General features: G+C 44.4%; 1 protein-coding gene across 6 annotated transcripts in view; it reads right to left on the minus strand.

Moving 5' to 3' along the window:
• LOC147031460 (homeobox protein six1a-like) overlaps positions 1 to 24,887 on the minus strand; it is a 259,636-nt gene that overhangs the window by 170,568 nt on the left and 64,181 nt on the right. Inside the window, exon 3 of one of the 6 annotated variants that reach the window (XR_015053170.1) lies at positions 740 to 891. The exons of the other annotated variants lie outside the window; for them this stretch is intronic. The gene's annotated coding sequence lies outside the window, so the exon portion shown is untranslated. Of the gene's footprint in view, positions 1 to 739; positions 892 to 24,887 lie in introns of those variants that run through there. 6 annotated transcript variants of the gene reach the window in all.

The raw sequence follows: 24,887 nt of genomic DNA on the forward strand, positions 1-24,887 counted from the left end.
TACAAAGCGAAGCGGTAAACTGCCAGAGGTTAACAAAACAAAGTTGACATTTCCAAAAACTGAAAAATCATGTAAATTTCAGAGTTGTTAAAAAAATCACACACCCTTTTCAGGGAATAAGTAATGGGTTGGCAACTACAGCTGTTCTGCAGCATTGGAAATAAATTAAGCCTTGAAAGTTGATGTAACAATTCCTACAGGTGTCCCAACTTTTGTTGATTAGTTACAAACTCTCTGTCTGGATAAAAGTAGTGTTGGAACAGACTGGGTTGCTACACCCTCTGAAGCGTTATTTGGACAATATTGCACTGCAGGAAGTAGTATATTGCTATCATAATGGCGAGAAAAGGACAATTAAAAAAGGAAGACAGACAGATCATTATAACCCTGAAAAGTGAAGGTCTTTCCTTTAGATTAGAGAAATTGCAAAGTAAGCCAAGGTGTCAGTGAGTACAGTTTCCCACATCATCAAAAGGCACTTGGAAACTGGAGGAAATTCTGACAGGAAGAGGTCTGGCAGACCCAAAGCCACAACACAATCAGAAGACAAGTTTCTGAGAGTCAACAGCTTGCGTGATAGGCGGCTCAGAGGAGAGCAGCTTCAAGCACAGCTTAACACTGGTCGAAGTAAGGAAGTGTCAGTTTCAACTGTGAAGAGAAGACTTCAAGCTGCAGATTTGACAGGTCAAGTGACAGTAAGAAAGCCAATGCTAAGATCGCAAAATAAGAAAAAGAGGCTTGCCTGGGCCATGAAGCACCACTCGTGGACGACTGAAAACTGGAAGGTCTTATGGACAGATGAATCAAAGTTCGAAATCTTCGGTTCACCATGCAGGGTTTTTGTATGCCATCAAGTAGGCGAAAGGATGGTTCCTCAGTGTGTGACACCAACTGTAAAACATGGAGGAGGAAGCATGATGACCTGGGGTTTTTGCTGGATCCAGAGTTGGCGACTTGCACAGAGTGACTGGCACCCTGAATAAAAAGGGTGACCTCAGCATTTTGCAGGCCATGCAATACCCTCTGGTCTACGCCTAGTTGGTCAGGGGTTCATCCTACAGCAAGTTAACAACCCAAAACATACCTCCAGGCTATGTCAGAACTACCTGAGAAGAAAAGAACAAGATGGTAGGCTTCAAATCATGGAATGGCCAGCACAGTCTCCAGACTTAAACCCCATCGAGCTGGTTTGGGATGAACTGGACAGAAGGGTGAAAGCAAAGCAACCTACAAGTGCAACACATTTGTGGGAACTTCTGCAACAGTGTTGGGAAGAACTTTCCAAACAATATTTGAATTCCATTGTGGAAAGAATGCCACGAGTATGTTCGGCTGCTATATCAGCAAAAGGTGGCGACTTTGATAAGTCAAAAATTTAGATAAAATTTTGTTCAACAAAACGATTCCATGATTTCTTTTTTTATCTGCAATTGTTTATTTGTTCTATGCTTTAATTTCTGAGTACATTGAAACAATAAATTGCTTAAATTTCAGTAAAAACTGGAAAAATGGGGGTGTTCTTAAACTTTAGACTGATCTTGTCTCTCCGTATATACATATATATGTATATATATATATGTATATGTATGTATGTATATATATATATATATATATATATATATATATATATATATATATATATATATATATATATATATATATATATATATATATATACATACACACACACACATACACACACACACACACACACACACACACACACACACACACACACACACACACACACACACACACACACACACACACACACACACATATATATATATAAAAATGAGTAATAAAATCCTGAGATGCTTTTCTGGTCATATATGACAAACAATCAATGCACCAATTTGCAGCTATGTGTAAAATAAAATTGCTTTTGTCATGGAAAGGAAACCACTCTCTTGTTGATGACATTTCCACGTCGTATGCATGTTGTATGATGACTTCACCTCGATTGCATACAAAATAACTTTATATAACTTTATGCACAACCACATGCACACATATATATATATATATATATATATATATATATATATATATATATATATATATATATATATATATATATATATATATATATATATACATACACACCTCATGGAGTCATGGTGAAAACAACCTGTGTTAAATTAGTTTTACCTTATTTAGTTCCTGGTATGTGCCAAACCCCCCTTTTGTCATTTGAATATAACTAAATCACCTCCACCACTCTTCGTGCAGTGGAAACAAACTGCAAAAAATGTGATATTTGCCCATGGAAGATTGGCCAGGGTGGGAGAGAAGGAGGGTGGGGTGTCGGGGGAGGATTGGCAGGAGAGGAGGGGTTTGCGGATTCGGTTACGCAGGCGTCGACAGCACACACAAGGAGAAGCAGCTAATGTTTCATGCACACTGACGTACACTGGCGTCAAAGGCCTAGAAAGGACAAAGAAGCTCAAGTTTCGACCTCAATTTGGGGAAACAGAGATGGTCGTGTGAGGATATTGTGCGATCACCACACTACCCCCAGCATGACCCATGCTTTAGTTTGGTATTTGATACTTGGAGGTAAGGTAAGAGTATATAACTGCTGAAAAAACCGAATTGACAATGTGTTAAGATCACATGGGTTTGCTAAAATTTTCAAGGAAATCAGTCACTTGTTTGGTGTTTTGAACAAAATTCTTCATCAGCAAAACTTGAATCTTTCGTACTGATGCAAAACAAGCCAAATGCATTTGAAGCATCATGACATTATTAAATAGCAATCAAAAACAAATGCCTTTCCTATCAAAGAGATAGAATGGCAAAGGGGGGCATAATGGTAGTAATAATAGACAATAAATACATAAAACGGAGGTCAGCAAAGGTGGATGAACTGCAAACCATCAAGTCGTGTTTTTGAATGGAATATTTTGAATTGCTTTCCGTAAATAACTCAAGTTCATGTAGACATCAAAAGGGAGACTTCTCCACCAAATGAGCTATCAAACCAGCAGACATCGCTTTTATTCTCGTTCTTGAGTGTTTTCATAACGACCAAGGCTGACAAAGACGCCAGAATATATCTCGAAAGTATAAATTGGGAGATCGTTAAAATGCAAAATTGTACTTCTTCTTCTTCTTCGCCTTTTCCCCAGCTGAGCACAATAAAGGCTAAAGCGATTACAATGATTCAAGTTTCTCAACACGAGGAAGTGACATTGTTTCTGGGAATTAGGCTTTGTTTAATTCTCACCATGCAATTTCTGAGTGGGTATGCATCATCCAAGTAACACATGCAATATCAAATGGTCATGCACCATGTGGTAAAGTTTCAATTCCTCTACCGAATGGTTTTCTATGTACACTCAATATGTGTGATATCAAATGGTCATGTAACATGTGATAAAGTTTCAATTTCCTTCATTGAAAGATTTTCTATGTACACTCAATATGTGTTCTAACCGGGCGTAGTGGCGTGCGCCTGTAATCCGGCTACTCGGAGGCTTGGGTTGGAGGATCGCTTGAAGACGGGAGCTCTGAACTGGGCCGTGCATTGAGAGGGTGGAGGGCAGCCCGGAATCATGGCGAAACCCAATCCTTATCCCTGTGTCGAAAGAGGCGACCAGGGTTGCGTCAGGAAGGGCATCCGGCGTAAAACCTGTGCCAAATCAGTATGCGGATCATAACGGATGATCCGCTGTGGCGACCCCTAACGGGAGCAGCCGAAAGACGAACAACAACAACTCAATATGTGTTCTATCAAATGGTCATGTAACATGCGGTAAAGTTTCAATTTCCTCTGTTGAAAGGTTTTCTATGTGCCCTCAATATGTGCAATATCAAATGGTCATGTACAATGTGATAAAGTTTCAAAATCCTCTGTTGAATGGTTTTCTATGTACACTCAATGCGTGTGTGCTACATTAAATGGTCATGTAACATGTGGTGAAGTTTCAATTTCCTCCGTTGAATGGTTTTCTCTGTATACTCAATATATGCAATATCAAATGGTCATGCAACATGTGGTGAAGTTTCAATTCCCTCCGTTGAACGGTTTTCTATGTACATTCAATATATGAAATATCAAATGGTTATGTAACATGTGGTGAAGTTTCAATTTCCTCTGTTGAGCGGTTTTCGATGTACACTCAATATGCGCTCCATCAAACGGTCATATAACATGTGGTAAAGTTTCAATTTCCTCTGTTGAACGGTTTTCCATGTACACTCAATGTGTGATATATCAAATGGTCATGTAACATTTGGGAAAGTTTCAATTTCCTCCGTTGAACGGTTTCTATGTACAATCAATATGCGCAATATTAAATTGTCATGTAACATGAGGTAAAGTTTCAATTTCCTCCGTTGAATGGTTTTCGATGCATACTCAATATGTGCTATATCAAATGGTCATGTAACATGTGGTAAAGTTTCAATTTCCTCCACTGAACACTTTTCAATGCACACTCGATATGTGCTATATCAAATGGTCATGTAACATTTGGGAAAGTTTCAATTTCCTCCGTTGAACGGTTTCTATGTACACTCAATATGCGCAATATTAAATTGTCATGTAACATGTGGTAAAGTTTCAATTTCCTCTGTTGAACGACTTTCTATTGACACTCAATATATGCTATATCAAATGGTCATGTAACATGTGGTAAAGTTTCAATTTCCTCTGTTGAACGGCTTTCTATTTACACTCAATATGTGCTATATCAAATGGTCTTATAACATGTGGTGAAGTTTCAATTTCCTCCGTTGAACGGTTTTCAATGTATGCTCTTAACATGAGAACTGCCACTTTGTAACTGCTGGCAGTGATGACTGGGTACCAAGACATCCCACTTTGATGCAACCCCACTTTGATCAGACACCTGACCCTGACCCATGACGTTTTTAAAATTATTATTCAATTGAATTCAGAATGGGATTAAAAAAAAATTCATTCAAATCAAATGGAAGAACAAATAAAATAGGACTCGGGTTTCAACTGCTACTCCTTTACCCACGATCCCATTCAGACACAGCCAAGTGAGCCTTATTTAAATAAAATAAAAAATAAAAAAAACGCACATTCAAAAAATTAAATAATTATGGCTGCCAGAACATGCGTCCGATCAGGTTGAAATTTAAAACATGTATTCTCCATCACTGCGAGATCATAATTTTGAATTTTCACGTCGATTGATACAGCGCTTCAAGAGAGAATTTAAAACATATTTTCCTTCATTCCAATATGGCTGCCAAACCATGTGACCTATCAATTATTCGTGTACAACCTGTTATCTCAAAGACTTGGGGAACATGTGTGTGACGTTTCTCCCGGATCTGTCCAGCCGTTCCAGCGAAGAAGATTTTAAGAGTTTTAGGGTAAATCCAATATGGCTGCCAAACCATGCATGTAACCTATGATGACATAGGTGGGGAACTTTTAGTTCCTCAATGGTTTTTTTTTCCTATTTTCTGATACATAGGAACAGGAGTCGTGTTGGTAAAATTTCCATGGCTACTCGCTCCTACCAACCTGCACATGGTAGGCAGGACAATGGTGCAGTGTCAAGCATGCCTCAATATAAGTTGAAGAGGCCTTTGTCTCGCAGTTGACTGAAATAAACTGATGTGAGGATATGTACATAAAACATTCATAAGAAAAAAAAGTATTATATATATTTGTAATCCACCTCTCACTTTGACATTGATACATAGTTTAAAAAAACAATCGAAATTACAAGCAGTTCCGACTGAGGAAAGTTCATTTGTCCATTTCGGACATATGTGACATTTCGGGCTTCTCTGGGAGGTGTATGTTGAATATGACGGTTCGTTGATTGCCAATTGCATGCCAAGGGATATGTTTTATATTGACCGTTTTGTTGGAGTGCTTGCTTGAATGCTGAAGCCACTTGGCGAACGCTCTCCAAGCTGCTTGGTTGTTCATTTCAGAAAAAAAAAGTACACGTGCTTTCAATCTCACATCGATTTGATTCAGGATTCAGAAAGTAAAATGGAGCCCTCCCAAGTCTCAAAGTATCATCTGTGTGTGTGTGTGTGTGTGTGTGTGTGCGCGCGCGCACGCGTGTGTACATACACATCCCTTTTTATCCAGGTGCAATTGCAATTACAGGTGAGAGAGCGCGTGCACACGTGTGTACGTGCAAGTTCCTGTTGCCTGATATCTCCGCATGTGGGTTGGTTTCAGGAGGTGAAATCGAGACCTACTAGGTGTGTGTGTGTGTGTGTGTGTGTGTGTGTGTGTGTGTGTGTGTTGTTGTTGTTGTTGTTGTTGCTTGTTATCTCCATGATTTAAGCTTGTGGACTCACTGTCGTCACAGATTCATGGACCAAGCTGTGAAATTTTCTGTTCTCAAAGCTTTGTGCCGAAGGCTCTTTTCAGGATCGCCACTGAGCCCCAGACATCTTCCAACTGTAGTTCGTTTGTAGTACCAACCAACCTTGTGAGGACGAGTGGCGCAGGATTTTTAAAGGTTGCCTTTTTTTCTCCAGTGCCTTTGAGGATGCTAAGGCAGGTGTGGAAATTATTTTTCATCCTAGAATCGAACCCTCGGAGATTTATTGAAGGCTGGTTTGTAAGGGCTTCTTAATTGCTGTGGAATTGATTAGCAGTAATCAAAACATTTGTATTCTTGATGTGTATTGCCCCAGCGACAGTGCTGAAAGGATTCCATTCCTTCCAAAGTTAGCAGGTTTTTTTAACACTGTTGACTTAACTAGTTTAATTTGTATGGGGGGAGATTATAACTGCACACTCAACCCCCGACTGGACAGGAATACTCCTGAGCCCCATCCACCCAGTGCAAGGTTTTTGGCAAAACATGTGCAAAAATTTAAATTTCGGGATGTTTGGCATCTGCAAAATCCAAACATCCGTTGACATACATGGGTGTGCTGTTCAAATAACCAGATACCTATGGGCCGACTGGACAGATTGTATGTAAACCAGGGAATGGTGAATCTGGTTCAGAGAACATGCATATGTCCATTTGGCTTTTCTGATCACCATATGATTATAATGGAATGTATGTTACCCTTTCATTGCTGTAATAGTGCATACTGGACTTTCAATGTAAAACTATTACAAGATGCACAGTTTTGAAAATGCCTTCCGACTGGTATGGAAGAAGTTAGAAAAACAAAAGTGTTCCTATCCTAATACTCAACAGTGGTGGAACTGCAGAAAATCCCAAATTCGGATTTTCTGTCAGCAATATTGCTCACATGCCACCAGTAATGCATCTGGGTTGATAAGTGCTCTCAAAGCAGACGTACTTACTACTTAAATATGAACAAGAAGCTGGAACATCCAGTGGAAGTGATCACTCTCAGCAGTTGATGGAAAAAAGACCCGATTGGCTGAACTTGTCAAAGAGCATGTGGCTGAAGCAATGGTTCACCTTCGGATGAGCAGAATTCAACTGGAGACTCCAAATAAGGAATTCTTCAACCTTGAGAAGGCCATCAAGACCTCAAGGCACATTCACAGTTTACACTCTTCTTACGGTATGCTGACTTGCCAGAGTGACATTAAACACTCAATGCAGGATTTCTACTCAAATCTGGTTACACCGAGAACTGTGGACAAAACGATTATAAATGAGGTGATTGAACTTCTCCCATCCCTTTCTCAAGAACAGCAACAGCAACTCGAATGTGACATTTCGTTTGAGGAGCTCACTGCGGCATCAAAACTGCTTGAGGACGGCAAAGCCCCTGGACTTGACGGACTTCTTGCTGAATTTTACAAAGCTTTTTGGAATACTCTGGGTCCTGCTCTAATGAAGACCCTGCTTGAAAGCCGAGATCAGGGTGAATTGCCCCTGAGCTGCAGGAGAGCGGTTTTGTGTCTCCCCCCAAAGAAAAGGGATTTGCAGCAGATTACAAACTGGTGGCCTGTGTCATTGCTGAACACTGATTATAAGATTGTGTCAAAAGTGCTTGCAATGCCTCTTAAAAATGTCATCTCTCTCCTGATTGGAAATGACCAAACGTATTGCATACCTGAACGATCCATCTATGACAGTATTTTTTTGGTTAGAGATTTAATTGTCATCGGTCAAACCGTGCCTCATGGTTTTGGGTTGTTACTCCTGGATCAGGAAAAAGCTTTTGACAGTGTGGATCATTCGTTCTTATTTGCAGTTCTTCATCGAGCAGGTTTTGGAGAAAAATTCATATCTTGCATAAAACTTTTGTACAGAAATGCATCATGCCTGCTGAAAGTAAATAGTAGTTTGTGTCATCCCTTTCCTTTTCAGCGTGGTATCCGTCAAGGTTGTCCACTATCAGGCATGTTGTACACACTTTCCGTTGAGCCCCCATTGGCTCTCCTTCGCACCTCCTTGTCTGGGTTATCCTTGTCAAACAGTCAGAACATTGTTCCTTCAGCTTATGCAGATGACCTGTGTGTTGTGGTCAAAAACCCAAAAGATGTCAGTGAGCTATCCCGTTGTCTTGCCAAATTTGAACTTGCCTCATCAGCTGGAGTTAATTGGAACAAGAGTGTAGGTCTTTGGCTATACCAGGTACACTCTCATCACACTCTTCATGTGCACTTCTTCCAACTCTTCCAGGAGGAATGTTATGGAAAATGGATGGGTTTAAATACTTAGGAATCCATTTGGGAACTACGAGCTACATGCGAAGGAACTGGGATGGGTTCCTAGATAACATTAAGCAGAAACTATCAAGGTGGAAAGGAATGCTCCAGTTCTTGTCACTTAAGGCGTGGGTAACAATCATAAATAACCTGATACTTCCAACCGTATGACACAAAGTCATCGCACTCCAGCCTCCTCAAGCTGTGATCACAAGCATTCAGAAGAGTCTGATTGATTTTTTTTCTGGGGAGGCCACCACTGGCTCAAGCCAGATGTATTGTGCAGGCAACGAATGTCTGGTGGCCAAAACTTGGTGCACATCCCTAGTCGAATTATGGCTTTTCGACTCATGGCAATAAAACGTCCACTATATGGTGAAGTGGTGTCCTGGCATCCTCTCACCAATACCTTGCTTCGGCAAACAGGTGGATTAGACTATGACCAGGAACTCTTCCTCATGGACCTAAAGCAGGTTGATAGAGCTCGGCTCCCTGCATTTCATCAATCTCTTCTGAATGCTTGGCAAGCTCTTGGAGTGCAGCAGCTAGAGATCTCCGAAGATGCCAGGAATTTTGTGCATCAGCCACTATTCCAAAACTTATTATTTGCTGGAATATCTACCAGCCGGTCTTTCATAAAGTACTTTACAAATAGTGGAACAGATAAAGTGCGAGATCTTATGGAGCCTTCCTTGAAACGATGGTTGCCTGCTGGCTCGATTTCTAAAAAAATTGGATTGCATTTAATGAGAGTAGTGGGTGAGGTCATGAGGATAGTAACCCAGACTTTTCTACATTTAAATATTGGGTGGAATGGGGTAAGTGAAGAAGTTGATTTTTGCCAAAATTTTCCTGAACTTTCCATCACTGCCCAAAAACACCATGACATGTTCTCTTCAAACAGTGACGAGTCTGTTGTGTTCCACGTCATGGGGAAAAAAACATTATATGGGATTTGTCGAGAAGTGTGTTTACCGGACTGTACGACACCGTTGAGAAACCACTGGAAAGAGACCTTACCTGCAGGAGCTTTTCTTACTCCCAATTGGAAGGTGATGTATCGATCTCCGACCGTTGGTCGCACGGGAGACCTAAATTGGTGACTGGTCCATCAAGCCCTGGCCACACAGGTTTTATGACAAAAGTTTAACCCCATCTGTGTCTAATTCATGCCACTTTTGTAAGAGTATCGAAAATCTGAATCATGTGTTTATTGAATGCAAGAGGTTGTCACCTCTGTTTCTGTATCTGAGTCGCATTTTTTGTAAATTTAAAATTGTTTTTTCCTTTCCAGTCTTTATTTATGGGCTCGTTTTCAACACTGGAAACAAATCTGTGGTTTTGCTTTTGAATTTTTTAATTGGAATTGCTAAGCTTGCAATTTACAAGACCAGAAAAGCCAGATTGGTGAATAAGAAAAATGAAAATGCATTTTTTTGTTTCAAAGGCATGGTGTCTGCTCGTATAAAACTAGAACATGTGTATCATGTAAACATGGGTAGTCTTCCTGTGTTTGAAGACTTATGGTGCAATGGTGGTGTCTTGTGTAAATGTATTGAGAACGAAGTTCACATTTCTTTGTGAAGTTGTAACAATATTATATTGATCCTTGAACTTTCATTGTTTATCTGACCCAGCTTGAGCACCTGTACTTAAGAAATGGCACTTGATTCTCATGTGTTGATGCTTTTATGAACCTCAAACAATGGTGATTCAGGTTTTTTCTTTGTTTCAATTTGCCTTGCAAAACGTTTTATACTTTTATAATAAAAGGACATAAAAGTCTGTCTGTCTCTGTCTCTATCTCTCTCCCTGTCTCTCTCTCTCCCTGTCTGTCTGTCTCCCCTCCCCTCCACGCAGTGTATCGCAACGTTTCGTGAGGCATTGCTCTCCCCACCTCCACCCCCCTTCCTTGCTCTTCTCTCCATCCTTGCTTTCCCTTCATCCACTCCTTACTTCCCCTCCCTACTCTCCCTGCCCCTCCCTTCTCTCCATCATCTCTCCCTCCTCTCTCTCATCTCTCTCTCTCTCTCTCTCTCTCTCTCTCTCTCTCTCTCTCTCTCTCTCTCTCTCTCTCTCTCTCTCTCTCTCTCTCTCTCTCTCTCTCTCTCTCTCTCTCTCTCTCTCTCTCTCTCTCTCTCTCTCTCTCTCTCTCTCTCTCTCTCTCTCTCTCTCACACCCTCCCCCCCCCCCACGCAATGTATCGCAACGTTTCATGAGGCATTGCTCTCCCCACCTCCACCCCCTTCCTTGCTCTTCTTTCCTTCCTCGCTTCTCCTTCTTCATCCACTCTTCACTTCCCCTCCCTCCTCTCCCTGCCCCTCCCTTCCCCCCATTCTCTCTGCCTCCCATCCCCCTCAATCTCTCTCACATACATACATGGGATGTACAGTGACAGTTATTTTTGGATTGTTCTGCACTAATGACATTGTAATATTCATTTAACTTTTTTAATGCACGACATTTGTGCTCTCATTGTTTTGTGATGTGTTTGGTAAATATAAAGTTTCTCACACTATTTTTTTTTTGATTCAGGAATTAAAATAAAGGCATCTAGTGGCAAGGACATGGTTGTAGCAGAAAGCTTCAGTGAAAGCGCTGGCTGCAACCTGTTTGGTTCCTGGGGATGGGAACGTTCTCACCCACAATATTCATGGGATTTAATTCCAAGTTGGTTGTACTTATAACCCAAAGTGAAAATCAAGCTTAGGGGGGAAGACATTAAGCATCAGCTGAAGACGTTAACACAGCTACTGTATGTCCACAGCATTAACGATACTTCAGAAGGAAGGCCTCTGTGCTGGGATCAAAAACTGGTTGAGCTGATGATGCAAGTGAAGGTAAGACAAGGAATCTGAGAAAGGTCGATGGGGTAAAGAGAAAGAAAAAAAGAGAGAAGGAAAGAAGGAATAAGTTATTTGGTGACGCATTTCCTTTCGGAAAAGTTATTTTTGATAAAGCAGGAAAACTGAGGTGATGCAGGCACCAAAGGAAGAAATGGATGGTAATCGTAAGAAGGTCGACTCAGATGCATGATGGGTGCAGAAATTGTTTCAGATGGGATGCTTTCGAGCTGAAAAAAGCAACGTTAATAGAAGTGTAAACCTCAATAATAATAGTTCATGATCAACATCAGGCCCAAGGGATGCCATTTAATTTTTTGAACAATAAATAAATAACAATGTAAGGTGAAATATCCTTCTCTGCTACTCTTGCTTCTCCACTGTCTATGCTCTTCAGCCTGTTTCTCCTTTGGCTGCCTCCCATAAAATGAGGAGTAAGCACATATCATTCCTGTTCACAAGAAGTGTGGAAAAACAGATAATCTCAAGTTACAAATATGTAACGCTACTTCAAATTATAAGCAGTCTTGAAATTAATTATGACTGTCGATGTCAAGTCTTTCCTCTTTTCAAACAACCTGATATCTGATCATTTTGGATACCAATTTGATCACTCAACTCAGGAAAATGCTGCTACTCCTCCATCAGCAATGGTTGTAGGCACTAGATCTTAAACAGGTGGTTAGGACCATCTCCCTGGACACATCTCAGGCATTCGACACAGTCTGGCATCCTGCCCTGCTTGCCAAGCTCACTGTCTATGCATGCAAGGCTGCCTCACACCTGGCTTTCATTTTTTTTCTACTTGCACAGTCAATATGTTGCTATTAATGGAATCATCTGCTTTCCCTGGAGAGGCTAGAGTACCCCTAAAGCAGTGTCTTGGCCCTCAGTCCTGTAACACACACACACACACACACACACACACACACACACACACACACACACACACACACACACACACACACACACACACTTTACCATGCTCATTGCACAGCATCAGTTCTGCCAAAACATGGTATTGGCAAAGGTTACAATCCTGGCTTGGTCACCACTCCAACACTGAAACGACCATTCCCTGAATAGTCACCATTCCTTGAAAAATCAGAACTTCTCAGCCGACAAGGCCTTTGTCTGTTATTCAATGTAGTATTGCTCTCCTCTGTGGGTCGGTGCCCCAGAATCACATCTCTCTCCTGGAATCTTTGGAATCGATAGCTGTCAAAATTATTGGAATCTCCCACAATGACACAAAAACACAAGGCTTGTTACTCTCAGATCGCAAAAGATGAGTGGCCTTTCTGTTTTATGATCACCTCTCCTTCTGTTTAGCTCCATCTGTTCTCTGTCATCAGACCCTCCCTGGCAACTCTAAGATTCATGAAATCTGGCATACTGCACACCTTCACCAGTTTGTTCCTATTTTCTCCAATTTTTCGAACCTTTCTGAGGCTGTCCAATCACACTCTTTCCTCCAGGTTGTGGTTAAACTGAAAAAGAGAAAATTGAGAAAAAGATGGCAAAGAAAAAATAGGGAGGAAATTGAGGCTATAAGAGTTGGGGAAAAGGGGAGAGAAAATGGAAAAGTGGTTCTGAAGAGGTAAGGGAGACAGGTTGATTAGTGAGGGAAGGAGAAGATCAAAGTTTCATAAATTCATTTAAGTAATCAGGAGATGACGCCCCTCACCATGATCTCTATATAATCCACGGAAAGTACCACATGTTGTATGTTTCATCTACTTCTCCAAAACGATTTGACCTTGGAAGCTGAAACTTTCTGGGATCAATGAGGACACCCTGAAGTTATGCTTGTGAAAGATTAGTTTGATTTTATCAAGTTTTGAGAAAAGAAAATTTTCACCAATTTTCACTCATTGGAGATCAGGGAAGTGCTCGTCACACTCCACATGTTTTGATTCACCCACCGATCACATCACGTGCCTTCTGATAGAATGGTTTGCATTAATGGGAACAATTGTCTGGGTGGCAGATAGATGGTTGGTCTTTGTGGATTATGGGGTTTTACCGTGTGAGACATAATCTGGGCGATGCTCACCATAACAGTCAGGAGGTGCATCTGATGTTTAAACGATGAATGTGCTCATCATTGGTGAGATATTTATTGATATACCGCCCTGATGAAAGCAAATAAGCCCGAAATCTGGATAAGTGGCTCCGTTTGATGTTTAACTGATGATGACCATGTAATATTTGTCTGTTTGACAGTCACTGGGCCAAAGCCTCTGGGTTGGAGGTGATGCTTTGGTGTAGGACTATGTCCAATGGAGAAAAGGGGAGAGCTTGTTACACTCCACATGTTTCAATTTACCAACTGATGGCGTCACGAGCCTTCGACTTGAATGGTCTGCATGAGCGGGAACAATTGCCTGAGTGGCAGACAGATAGTTGTTCTTTGAAGATTTTATGGTCAGTCAAGAGGTGCATCTGAGATATATATTTTCTTTTATTATTATTTATTTATATGTATATATATATATATTTTTTTTTTAATATATATTTTATAAATATATATACATGAATATATATGGTGACAACATGATGCAAGTGTTGTTAGTGGTTACAACACTATATATATATATATATATATATATATATATATATATATATATATATATATATATATATATATATATATATATATATATATATATATATATATATATATATATATATATATATATATATATCTCTCTCTGTGTTAATTCATTTTGAATTTTTTTTCAGTTTAAACGCCTGTCTGGTTTTACCTGGCACAAAACTCAATCTGCTGGAGGTAATGTTTTTTTATTTATTGTTTCATTAATGTCATTATATAATCATCTTTATATACCCTAATGGCATTTCTCTTTGTGTTGAACAAAATATGGTCTCCGAGTTTCAAAATTGCAAGATATCCAAAGCAGACTGCTGGGAAAGAACGTTCATTTTCACAACTGAATATTTACCGAAAGAAGAAAGTTTAATGTTTTCAATGTTGTTCAATTATATAAGCTTTGCTTACAATTATTGAATTCTTAATTACAAGAAAAGAATAAAGGAGGTGTTAAGGGGAGGAAGGGGTGGGGGAGGGTTAGGGTTGGGGTTGGGAGGATGGTGAAGTTAGGGGGAAGGTGCGTTACCCCAACGACCCACCACTCACCCTCATCCCACCCACTCCCCTCCCCGTGTGTGTCTTCCTTCATCTTCTAACATACATACATACATACATATATATATATATATATATATATATATATATATATACATATATATACACACACACATATACATTTCCACATATATATATATATACACATACATATATACATACATATATACATACATATATACATATACATTCTGTATATACATACATATATATATAATATATATTCTGTACCAGGCGTAGTGGCGTGCGCCTGTAATGCGGATACTCGGAGGCTTGGGTTGGAGGATCGCTTGAGGATGGGCACTGTGCTGGGCCGCGCTATGAGAGGGTATAGGGCAGCCCGGAATCATGGCGAAACCCAATCCTTATCCCTGTGTCGTAAGAGGCGACCAGGGTTGCGTCAAGAAGGGCATCGGGTGTAAAACCTCTGCCAAATCAGTATGCGGATCATAACGGATGATCCGCTGTGGCGATCCCTCAGGGAGCAGCCGAAAGACAAACAACATATATATATATATATATATATATTGTTATGAATTTGGAAACCTATCGCACACAACATTCAGGTCCTATAGATAAGTTATATCGGTAAGTATGTGTCTTATAAATAGCTTCCTTTCCCTTGTCTAATGGTTAAATAAATGTCCATGCATTGTGATTTATTTTTAAAGTTAGGGTCTTATTAGAAAATAAAATCAGCAACGACCGTTGCGGCAGTGCTGCAGAGAATGAGGACAGCCACGGGATTCTCCGTGGCACGAGTGGGGGAGGGTCGGGCCGGCGGAGACGCATAAAAAGAGAGCGGAGGAGGGAGGAGAGAAAGAGCAAAGGAGCAGAAGAGCTCAAGAGCTCCGGACAAAAGAGCATTTCCCCGACCTGGACGTCTCGTCTTGCTGGAGCGCTCGTCCCAGGGAGCCTGTCTGGCCGGTCATGGTCAACACCGTCCACCTCCTCACCTCAACCGAGAGCTCGAGCGATGCCAGTCCCCACAGGAACCGCAAGGTTCGCCCGCCGGTGTCCGGGTTCGGCTCGCCTCTCGCCGGACCGACCAGCTTGAAGATTGCACGAGGCGGACAGGTCCGAGATAAGTCTCAATAAAGAATATATATATATATATATATATATATATATATATATATATATATATATATATATATATATATATATATATATATATATATATACATATTGTTATGAATTCGCGCCCGCCGGCGTGCGAACGGCCGCTTTCCACTAATAGCAGCCGCGTCGCCCACCGGACAGACAATTCAGTCGTGACCTTCCGGAGCAACGCCGGAACCCTGTCATGGGTGGGTCTTCAACCCCACCACGGCCAAGCCAATTTTCTACCCGCGCAGAATAGGGCCAATCGCCGAATCTCGATATACCTAAGTACCCGCGCGGGTAGCCTACCGGGAGACCGTACCTCGGCGCAGGTCGGCTTGGACATGAACCGCCCAAGCGGTCCGTTCCGTTCTGCAGTGATAACCGAGTGGGTATTATCGCCGACCTCGCCGGATCCGATTCTATTGAACGGGTATTTAAAACCCAACTATTTATTCCGTGATGCAAGATGGCATTTCCAATAGGGAGAGGACGCAACGAACAGGGTACATTTGAACCAAGCGCATTTATTTATAATTTACACACAACACGTATGCAGGCAAGGCAATGAAATAATCATACACGTATGCAAAGAAACAAAAGCAATCACGTATACAGACAAAGCAAAAGCAAGGGAAAGCACTACGACCGAATATAAGCAGTAATAATTTACAGGCACTTAAGCAGTTCTACTTCTCAGACTCGGCGCCACAACATTCATTCCAAAGCCCAAAAGAAAAGGGCCATCCCCAAAAGACAAGGATGGCAGAGTGGGTCCGAAGACCTTTATGTACGTGGAGCCTGACTGATCGAATGGGCCCCACGAGACCACGCTGGTTACCTCGACCCTGGACCACCGCACACACCCTCACACCTTGGCGCCCAGAGGGAAGGCACCCGGAGCTCGAACCACCACGAAGCAGCAGCAATCACCAGACCAGAAGAGCTCGATGACGCCAAAACCACCAACGACCCCGAAGAAGCTGAAACCACCAACGCAATCCAGAAGCTCTCCCGAAGAGACGACAACGACGACGACCAAAGACACACGACAAAAGGCTCGACGACAAAAGGCTCGACGACAAAAGGGCTCGAAGACAAAAGGGCTCGAAGACAAAAGGGCTCGACGACGTTCAAAAAGCACCAATGTCACGAAGAGACGAAGCTCCCCTGAAGAGACAACAAGCACTTACACAGTTCTACTTGCGGGACATGGCGCCACAACATTCACACAAATAAAAGCAAAGAAAGACCCCCTCAGAGACAAGGGGGTCAGACTGGACCCGTAGGCCTTTATTAAGTGGGACTTGGCGGACCGAAGGAGTCCCCTCGAGACCGTTGCAGGTTATCTCCACCCTCGTGGTGCCTCGATGGGGCGACCCACGACGCTCTTTCCCCACGGCAGCTAGCGTCGCCGTGGTTGCGCCCAGGCCTTGCCAGGCGGCCGGGTGTCGGGCTTCAGCCAGCGACGCACTGAGAGGAACGAACGGGTTTGGATGCTCTTTCAAAGTTGATGCTCTTTGTAAGAACCCGTCCATTCCTCAGCGACGCTCGGACTGTCCCGAAGCCCGATCACCTCAGACCGTTTGGCGCTGGCTAGCGAGCTCTCTCCGGCTCTCCCCACATGAACGCGCAGGTCTGCCCGGCACTGCAGACTCAGCCACGCTCTCTGCCTCGCGCGTCCTCTGCTCTCCTGGACTTCGCCCCGCCTGTGTTCTTTCGGGCTCCAGGCTTCTCCGACCGCCTCCAGACTCCACCGACGACGACAACCACGAACTGGCGCTCCGTTTGGCCTTTTATAGGGCTGGCAAGACGAGATCTGACCTCCGCTCTCTGACCTCCACAGGCCCCGCCTCTTTTTCTCCTGTGATCCGATTTCTGAGGTGAAGCTTTTACAGAGCAGACGTGCGTGAAATCACCAAACCTGCGCTCTCTGACCTCTGACCTCCACAGGCCCCGCCCCTTTTGCTCCTGTGATCCGATTTCCGAGGTGAAGCTTTTACAGAGCGGACGTGCGTGAAATCAGCAAGCCTGCGCTAACAACGAAACCCCCCGTGTCGGTTTGCAGTGACGCTGTTCGCTGGGGACTCGCCGCGGCTGCTGCAAAGATGGCGTTGCTTCGGGGATGAAGGTGAGGCGATGTTATTTGGGTGGGGGAGATGCGGTTTAGGAGATGGTGGGGAGATGTCGTTGTTATGAAGGCGGTGTGGAGAGGGTGGTTGGTGGTTGAGACGATCGTGGTTGGTGTTGATCGTGGTTGTTGTGGTTGGTGGTTGAGGCGATCGTGGTTGGTGTTGATTGTGGTTGTTGTGGTTGGTGGTTGAGTCCATCGTGATTGGTGTTGATCGTGGTTGTTGTAGTTGGTCCAAAATAATGATAGTAAAGAAAAACGGCTAACTCAAAGATCACAGCCCGGGTGACACGAATAATTCCCATTAAACAACGGTGTGGAAATCTAACTGAACACGGACTTATCGGCAGAACTGAACTAAGGACCTATATGGTGTTCTGCGAATTTCCACAGCCGTAACAATATATACATTAGGGTGCTTCATAATATGGGGTAAAAAATTAAAAGTATGAATATTAATGCTCCCTGGTTGTGCCGTTGTTCCATTTGACAGTAGAAACATTCACACCAAATATTAAGCAGATTGGAGGATGTTTAGGGGTTCCTCAAGTTGGCACAATATTGTTGAAATTTGCCAAACTGTAACTGACAACTTATCGTCGAATGTGCACAACACAGTACACTTAACGTAGTACAATGCTTCATCATCTATGGTATTTCTCTGAGCACTTGGTAGCATTGGCACTTTTCGATGACTGGGTCTCTTGTGAGACAAAAATGGCAATGACTGCCAATTTTAAAAAGAAGCCAGCAGAGAAAATCCTTAAACGTCTGGATGGAAAGTCTTTCAACCACACCATGCCACTGGAACAATATGTTAGCCAACGTTGTCTAAAAATCTTCGATTTGCTGCTAATGGGTGGGCAAGAGGAGGCACACAACTTCCTGGTCAAGCAACCACTATTGTGGCCAGAAGATCCAGTCGATGTGAAGTTTAAAGAGGCTGTTAAAAGACTCAAAGTGGTGAATGACACTGTTGAGCGCAGCATAGCACTCATGACAGCATATAATGGCAGTTCGACCCATGATGAGGAGCAGGTTCAATACCTGCTTCAGGTTGTGGCTGCCCACCGAAAGGCCATTCCAAAGCCTACTAAGGCCACTTTAACAATATAAGTGACATTTGAATTAACTGAACATTGAACTATTGACATGATATATTTCTGGAAAGACATTGTCACTGTATTTTGATTATTTCATGTTTAAAAGATCAAGCATTTTTTAGAATAGTATATTGCATTGTGCAAATTACGTGTATTTTGTAAATATGAACCAAAATTGTGCCAACTTGAGGAATCCCTAAATATAATGGAATTTTGTTCATTTTTGACCAAAAGTTCTTATGGGGTATTGGAACAAAGGCAAAATCAGGGAGCAGCAAAAATCAAACTTTCATTTTTTTGGAACACCCTAATGTACATATATATATAGATATATATATATATATATATATATATATACACAAATATAGATATATATATATATATATATATATATATATATATATATATATATATATATATATATATATATATATACACAAATATATATATATATATATATATATATATATATACACAAATATAGATATATATATATATATATATATATATATATATATATATATATATACACAAATATAGATATATATATATATATATATATATATATATATATATATATATATATATACACAAATATATATATATATATATATATATATATATATATATATATATATATATTGTTGTGTTACCAAATTCGCAAACCACCATTCAGGTCCCTTAGGTGAGATATCTCGGTAAGTATATGTGTAGTTAGGCCCAAACCCGTTGTCTAGTGGGAATACATGTCATTTATGCGTGCTGCGACTCTTCAGGATAGCCGTTTTTCTTTTACTATCTTTATTTTGGACCAACCGCCATTGTTACCACCACCAGTCACAACATCAACCACCAACCACAACGCCGCTTCACCACAACCGCCACGACCTTCACGTCACACCTCGCAACCGTCGCATCGCCACCGTTCTTGCGCCGCTTGTAGGTACCGGTGTTGGACTCGTGCAGGGCGCGCGCCGAACAGCGTGTACAAAACCACGGATTTTCTGCTTCAAAAACGGATCAAAAACGACACACGCCCACTTTTGTGCCGTCCAATCGGTGAGCGAGGGGCGATTTGGCCCCGCCTCCAGGGCGTTGGAGGGCGATCGCTATATGCAAATTTATGGATCAAAAAGCATTCACGCCCACTTTTTCTCGGGCCAATGGGGAGCGAGGTGAAAGGTCGAAGGGAGGGGGTCAAAGATGAGAGAGCGAAGCCACGGGGCTTATATAAGCGACCGTGTTCGTCAGTCAAGTAGATAGAGAGTTAAGACTTCGCGGGCGGTGGAGTTGGGAAGAAGAAGCAAGAAGGAGTTGGTCGTCGTCGTGTGCGTTGGAGTCGGAGCAAAAGGGGACGGAGCTGTGGAGAGGCGGCGAGGGCAGACGAGGGGGTGCTCGCGTCGTGCAGGGAGCTGCACACCAGGGAGGCCGACGGCGCGACCTGGCCGAGGTGGAGACGCTCGTCGCGGGACTCGAGGCAGAGTGGAAATCCTCTATACCCCGAGCATCAGCAACCCCCTCCTGTTTCCCCCCGTGCTGAGATAGTGCGACCAAGGGGGCCCCTTTCCCACCCCCTACCGGACACTGCCCGCGAGGCCCGCGGAGTTGAGGCACCATCGCCGCTCCGCGTCTCATCACCAGACGGGTAGGCCCGACCCGGTCTCGGCCTCAGGCCCGCCTCATCTTTGAGGGTGTTCTTTTTCTTGGTTTTGGGTATGTGTTGTCGGCGCCGTCTGTGAAGTAAAATTGTATAAGTGTTGCCGTGTGCTCGCGTAATCGGTATTAGATCTGCATTGTCGCATTTGCTTTTTGTGTAAATTGCATTGTGTTTTTCTTTTCTATGTGCTTTTGGTGGAATTGTATATGTGCGCTTTCCGTTCATCGCGAATAAATGTGCTTTGTGTTGAACTGTTTCCCGCTTCACTTCGTCATTTCTTTCATTGAATCCTCATCTTGCTTCACGTAAAGGGTTGGTAGTGGGCTGAATACGCCCGATAATTAATCGAACCGTCGAGGCCGACGATAACACCGCTCGGTTATCCCGATAGTACGGAACGGGTCGCTTAAGTGGCCCGTGTCCGAAGTCGACCTGCGGCGAGGTGCGATCGCCCGGTCTACCCTCCGTGTGGGTACTTAGGTAGGTCGAATTTGGCGAGCAACCCTATCCCACGCGGGGGCTGATTGGCTCGATCGCGGTGAGACCGAAAGGTCCACCCGTGACTGGTTCCCGGCGTTAGTCCGAGAGGGTCACGACTGGATTGTCCGTCCGGTGGGCGACGTGCCGCGATTCGAGTTACGTGGCCGTCAGCACGCCGGCGGGCGCGAATCCGCAACAATATATATATATATATATATATATACATATATATATATATATATATATATATATATATATATATATATATATATATATATATATACACAAATATATATATATATATATATATATATATATATATATATATATATATATATATATATACATATATATTGTTGTGGTTACCAAATTCGCAAACCACCATTCAGGTCCCTTAGGTGAGGTATCTCGGTAAGTACATGTGTAGTTAGGCCCAAACCCGTTGTCTAGTGGGAATACATGTCATTTATGCGTGCTGCGACTCTTCAGGATAGCCGTTTTTCTTTTACTATCTTTAATTTGGCCCAACCGCCATTGTTACCACCACCAACCACCGCTTCACCACAACCGCCACGACCTTCACGTCACACCTCGCAACCGTCGCATCGCCACCGTTCTTGCGCCGCCTGTGGGTACCGGTGTTGGACTCGTGCAGGGCGCGCGCCGAACAGCGTGTACAAAATCACGGATTTTGTGCTTCAAAAACGGATCAAAAACGACACACGCCCACTTTTTGCCGTCCAATCGGTGAGCGAGGGGCGAATTGGCCCCGCCCCCAGGGCGTTGGAGGGCGATCGATATATGCAAATTTATGGATCAAAAAGCATTCACGCCCACTTTTTCTCGGGCCAATGGGGAGCGAGGTGAAAGGTCGAAGGGAGGGGTCAAAGATGAGAGGGCGAAGCTACGGGGCTGATAAAAGCGACCGTGTTCGTCAGTCCAGAGAGTAGTAGAGTAGGAGAGTCGAGAGGGAACAGAGAGTCAAGACTTCGCGGGCGGTGGAGTTGGCAAGAAGGAGCTGGTCGTCGTGTGCGTTGGAGTCGGAACGGAGGGGACGGAGCTGTGGAGAGGCGGCGAGGGCAGACGAGGGGGTGCTCGCGTCGTGCAGGGAGCTGCACCCCAGGGAGGCCGACAGCGCGACCTGGCCGAGGTGGAGACGCTCGTTGCGGGGCAATAAAAATCCTCTATACCCCGAGCATCAGCAACCCCCTCCTGTTTCCCCCCGCGCTGAGATAGTGCGACCAAGGGGGCCCCTTTCCCACCCCCTACCAGACACTGCCCGCGAGGCCCGCGGAGTTGAGGCACCATCGCCGCTCCGCGTCTCATCACCAGACGGGTAGGCCCGACCCGGTCTCGGCCTCAGGCCCGCCTCATCCTTGAGGGTATTCTTTCCTTGGTTTTGGGTATGTGTTGTCGGCGCCGTCTGTGAAGTAAAATTGTATAAGTGTTGCCGTGTGCTCGTGTAATCGGTATTAGATCTGCATTGTCGCATTTGCTTTTTGTGTAAATTGAATTGTGTTTTTCTTTTCTGTGTGCTTTTGGTGGAATTGAATATGTGTGCTTTCCGTTCGTCGCGAATAAATGTGCTTTGTGTTGAACTGTTTCCCGCTTCGCTTCGTCATTTCCTTCATTGAATCCTCATCTTGCTTCACGTAAAGGGTTGGTAGTGGGCTGAATACGCCCGATAATTAATCGAACCGTCGAGGTCGACGATAACACCGCTCGGTTATCCCGATAGTACGGAACGGGTCGCTTAAGTGGCCCGTGTCCGAAGTCGACCTGCGGCGAGGTGCGATCGCCCGGTCTACCCTCCGTGTGGGTACTTAGGTAGGTCGAATTTGGCGAGCAACCCTATCCCACGCGGGGGCTGATTGGCTCGATCGCGGTGAGACCGAAAGGTCCACCCGTGACTGGTTCCCGGCGTTAGTCCGAGAGGCTCACGACTGGATTGTCCGTCCGGTGGGCGACGTGCCGCGATTCGAGTTACGTGGCCGTCAGCATGCCGGCGGGCGCGAATCCGCAACACTGGTGTCAGGTCGTGCGATACAAATCCATCGCCCTCCTCGCGGCACTGGTATCGGAGAACAGGAAAACGGGCTCTCCTGTCTCCGGCTAAATTCACGGGAATCGGTCCAGGGGTGAGAGAAGCGACCCCCGATTCCCTCCAAATTACGAGCGAGCGAAATTAACCCTTCACGAGAAACAAGATGGCGTCTCAAGGCGAGCGGGAGCCGGGGGTATTAGAAATGGATGTAGAATGTGTAGAATCCATGGTCCAGGATGGAATCCCCGAGCAGGAAATGTTGATTGTGCAGGAACACGGACTCGCCCAACTGAACCCAGAGCTCGAAATGGGTGCGGCAGCGGCCGCGGTGTATGACACCTCCCCCCCCTCTCCACCAAAACCCTTCCCCAACCCTTGCCGAAACGGCTCAGCTGAGTGCATCCGACATGGCCCAGCTATGCGCCATGCTGGCGGCAATGAACGAAAAGATGAATGCGAAAATGATCGAAAAATTGGATGCGAATATGAAAAACGAAATGAAAGGCATGAATGAAAAGATGGATACAAATACAAATGAAGTGAAAACGACGATGGATGCGAATACACAGCAAATGAGGGAAGAAATGAAAGAGCTACGGGGTGAGACGCAGAACATGGGCCGATGCCTGCAGGCGGGCATGAAGGCCGTGACCAGGGAGCTGGGAATGGCGACTCCACGTGTGGGAGCAAACGAGCTGGAAGGGGGTGCAACGGCTGACAGGCCCGCGGTGGAGGCGGGTAAAAAAATAATTCAGGGGGCGTGTTGGGCGAGGGTCGTGACAGAGGAATCGACGGTGACCAAAAGGGAAAAATTAAATGGGGAGACCAAAACGTGTGAGACGAGACACGAGGTGACGACAAAGGAAATAATAATAGTTGAGACAAGGGAGGTAAAGGGTGAAGAGTTGGTAGAGACACGGGAGATAGAAAAAATAGAGGAAAGACAACACGATGAAGACGGGGTAAGTGACGCACACACACACACGGAGGTAGTGGAGGATAATGGGGGTGAGCTGGCGGACTGGGTAGAGACCCAGTGCGAGCACCTGGATGGCCTCCTCCAGGAACGAGGGGAGGGAGTATGCCCCCTTGAGGCGAGTCACGACCAGGTGAGTTCGGTCGTGCTTTGCGAGGTTGAGGGGACGGGTGCTGTGAACGGGTGCACGGAGAGCTTGGGGGGTATAGAGGCCCCGGAGACCCTTGTGGGGACACAAATCCCCAGTGTGGTTGTCCCTGTGTGTGTGGTGCAAGGTGTGAGTGCGTCCCCGTGTGTGGAAGCGACCCCGTGTGTGAGTGGTGTGGTGGGGATGGTGCCGGAGTGCGTGCTTCCCAGCACGCCGTGTGTGGATGAGGCACCGCGGGTTAGTGCCCCCGCGTGTGTGAGTGAAACGGCCAGTGTGAGTGAGGGACCGCGGGTTAGTGCCCCCGCGTGTGTGGGTGAGGCACCGTGTGTGGATGAGGCACCGCGGTTGAGTTCCCCCGCGTGTGTGAGTCGTATGGTTTGTGTGAGTAGTGAGGCACGCGTGAGTGAACGGCCGTATGCAAGGGAGACCGTGTGTGTGAGAGAGCGGTATGTAAGGGAGATGTCGGTTGGCATGCGGGAGCACGCAGCCGCGTCTCCCGGTGTGAATGTGATGGTGTGGACTGTGTGCGTCGTAACACGCAGGTATGCGTGTGTGGAATGGAGACGGAGACGGCGACAGAGGAGAGAAAGCCGAGTAGCGGCTGTAGTTGTTTCGCGGACCGTGCCGGGTTCACCC

Source organism: Eptatretus burgeri, chromosome 2 (genome assembly GCF_056783735.1).
Source record: "Eptatretus burgeri isolate ZD-2024b chromosome 2, Ebu_testis_v1, whole genome shotgun sequence".
Classification (NCBI taxonomy): Eukaryota; Metazoa; Chordata; class Myxini; order Myxiniformes; family Myxinidae; genus Eptatretus; species Eptatretus burgeri.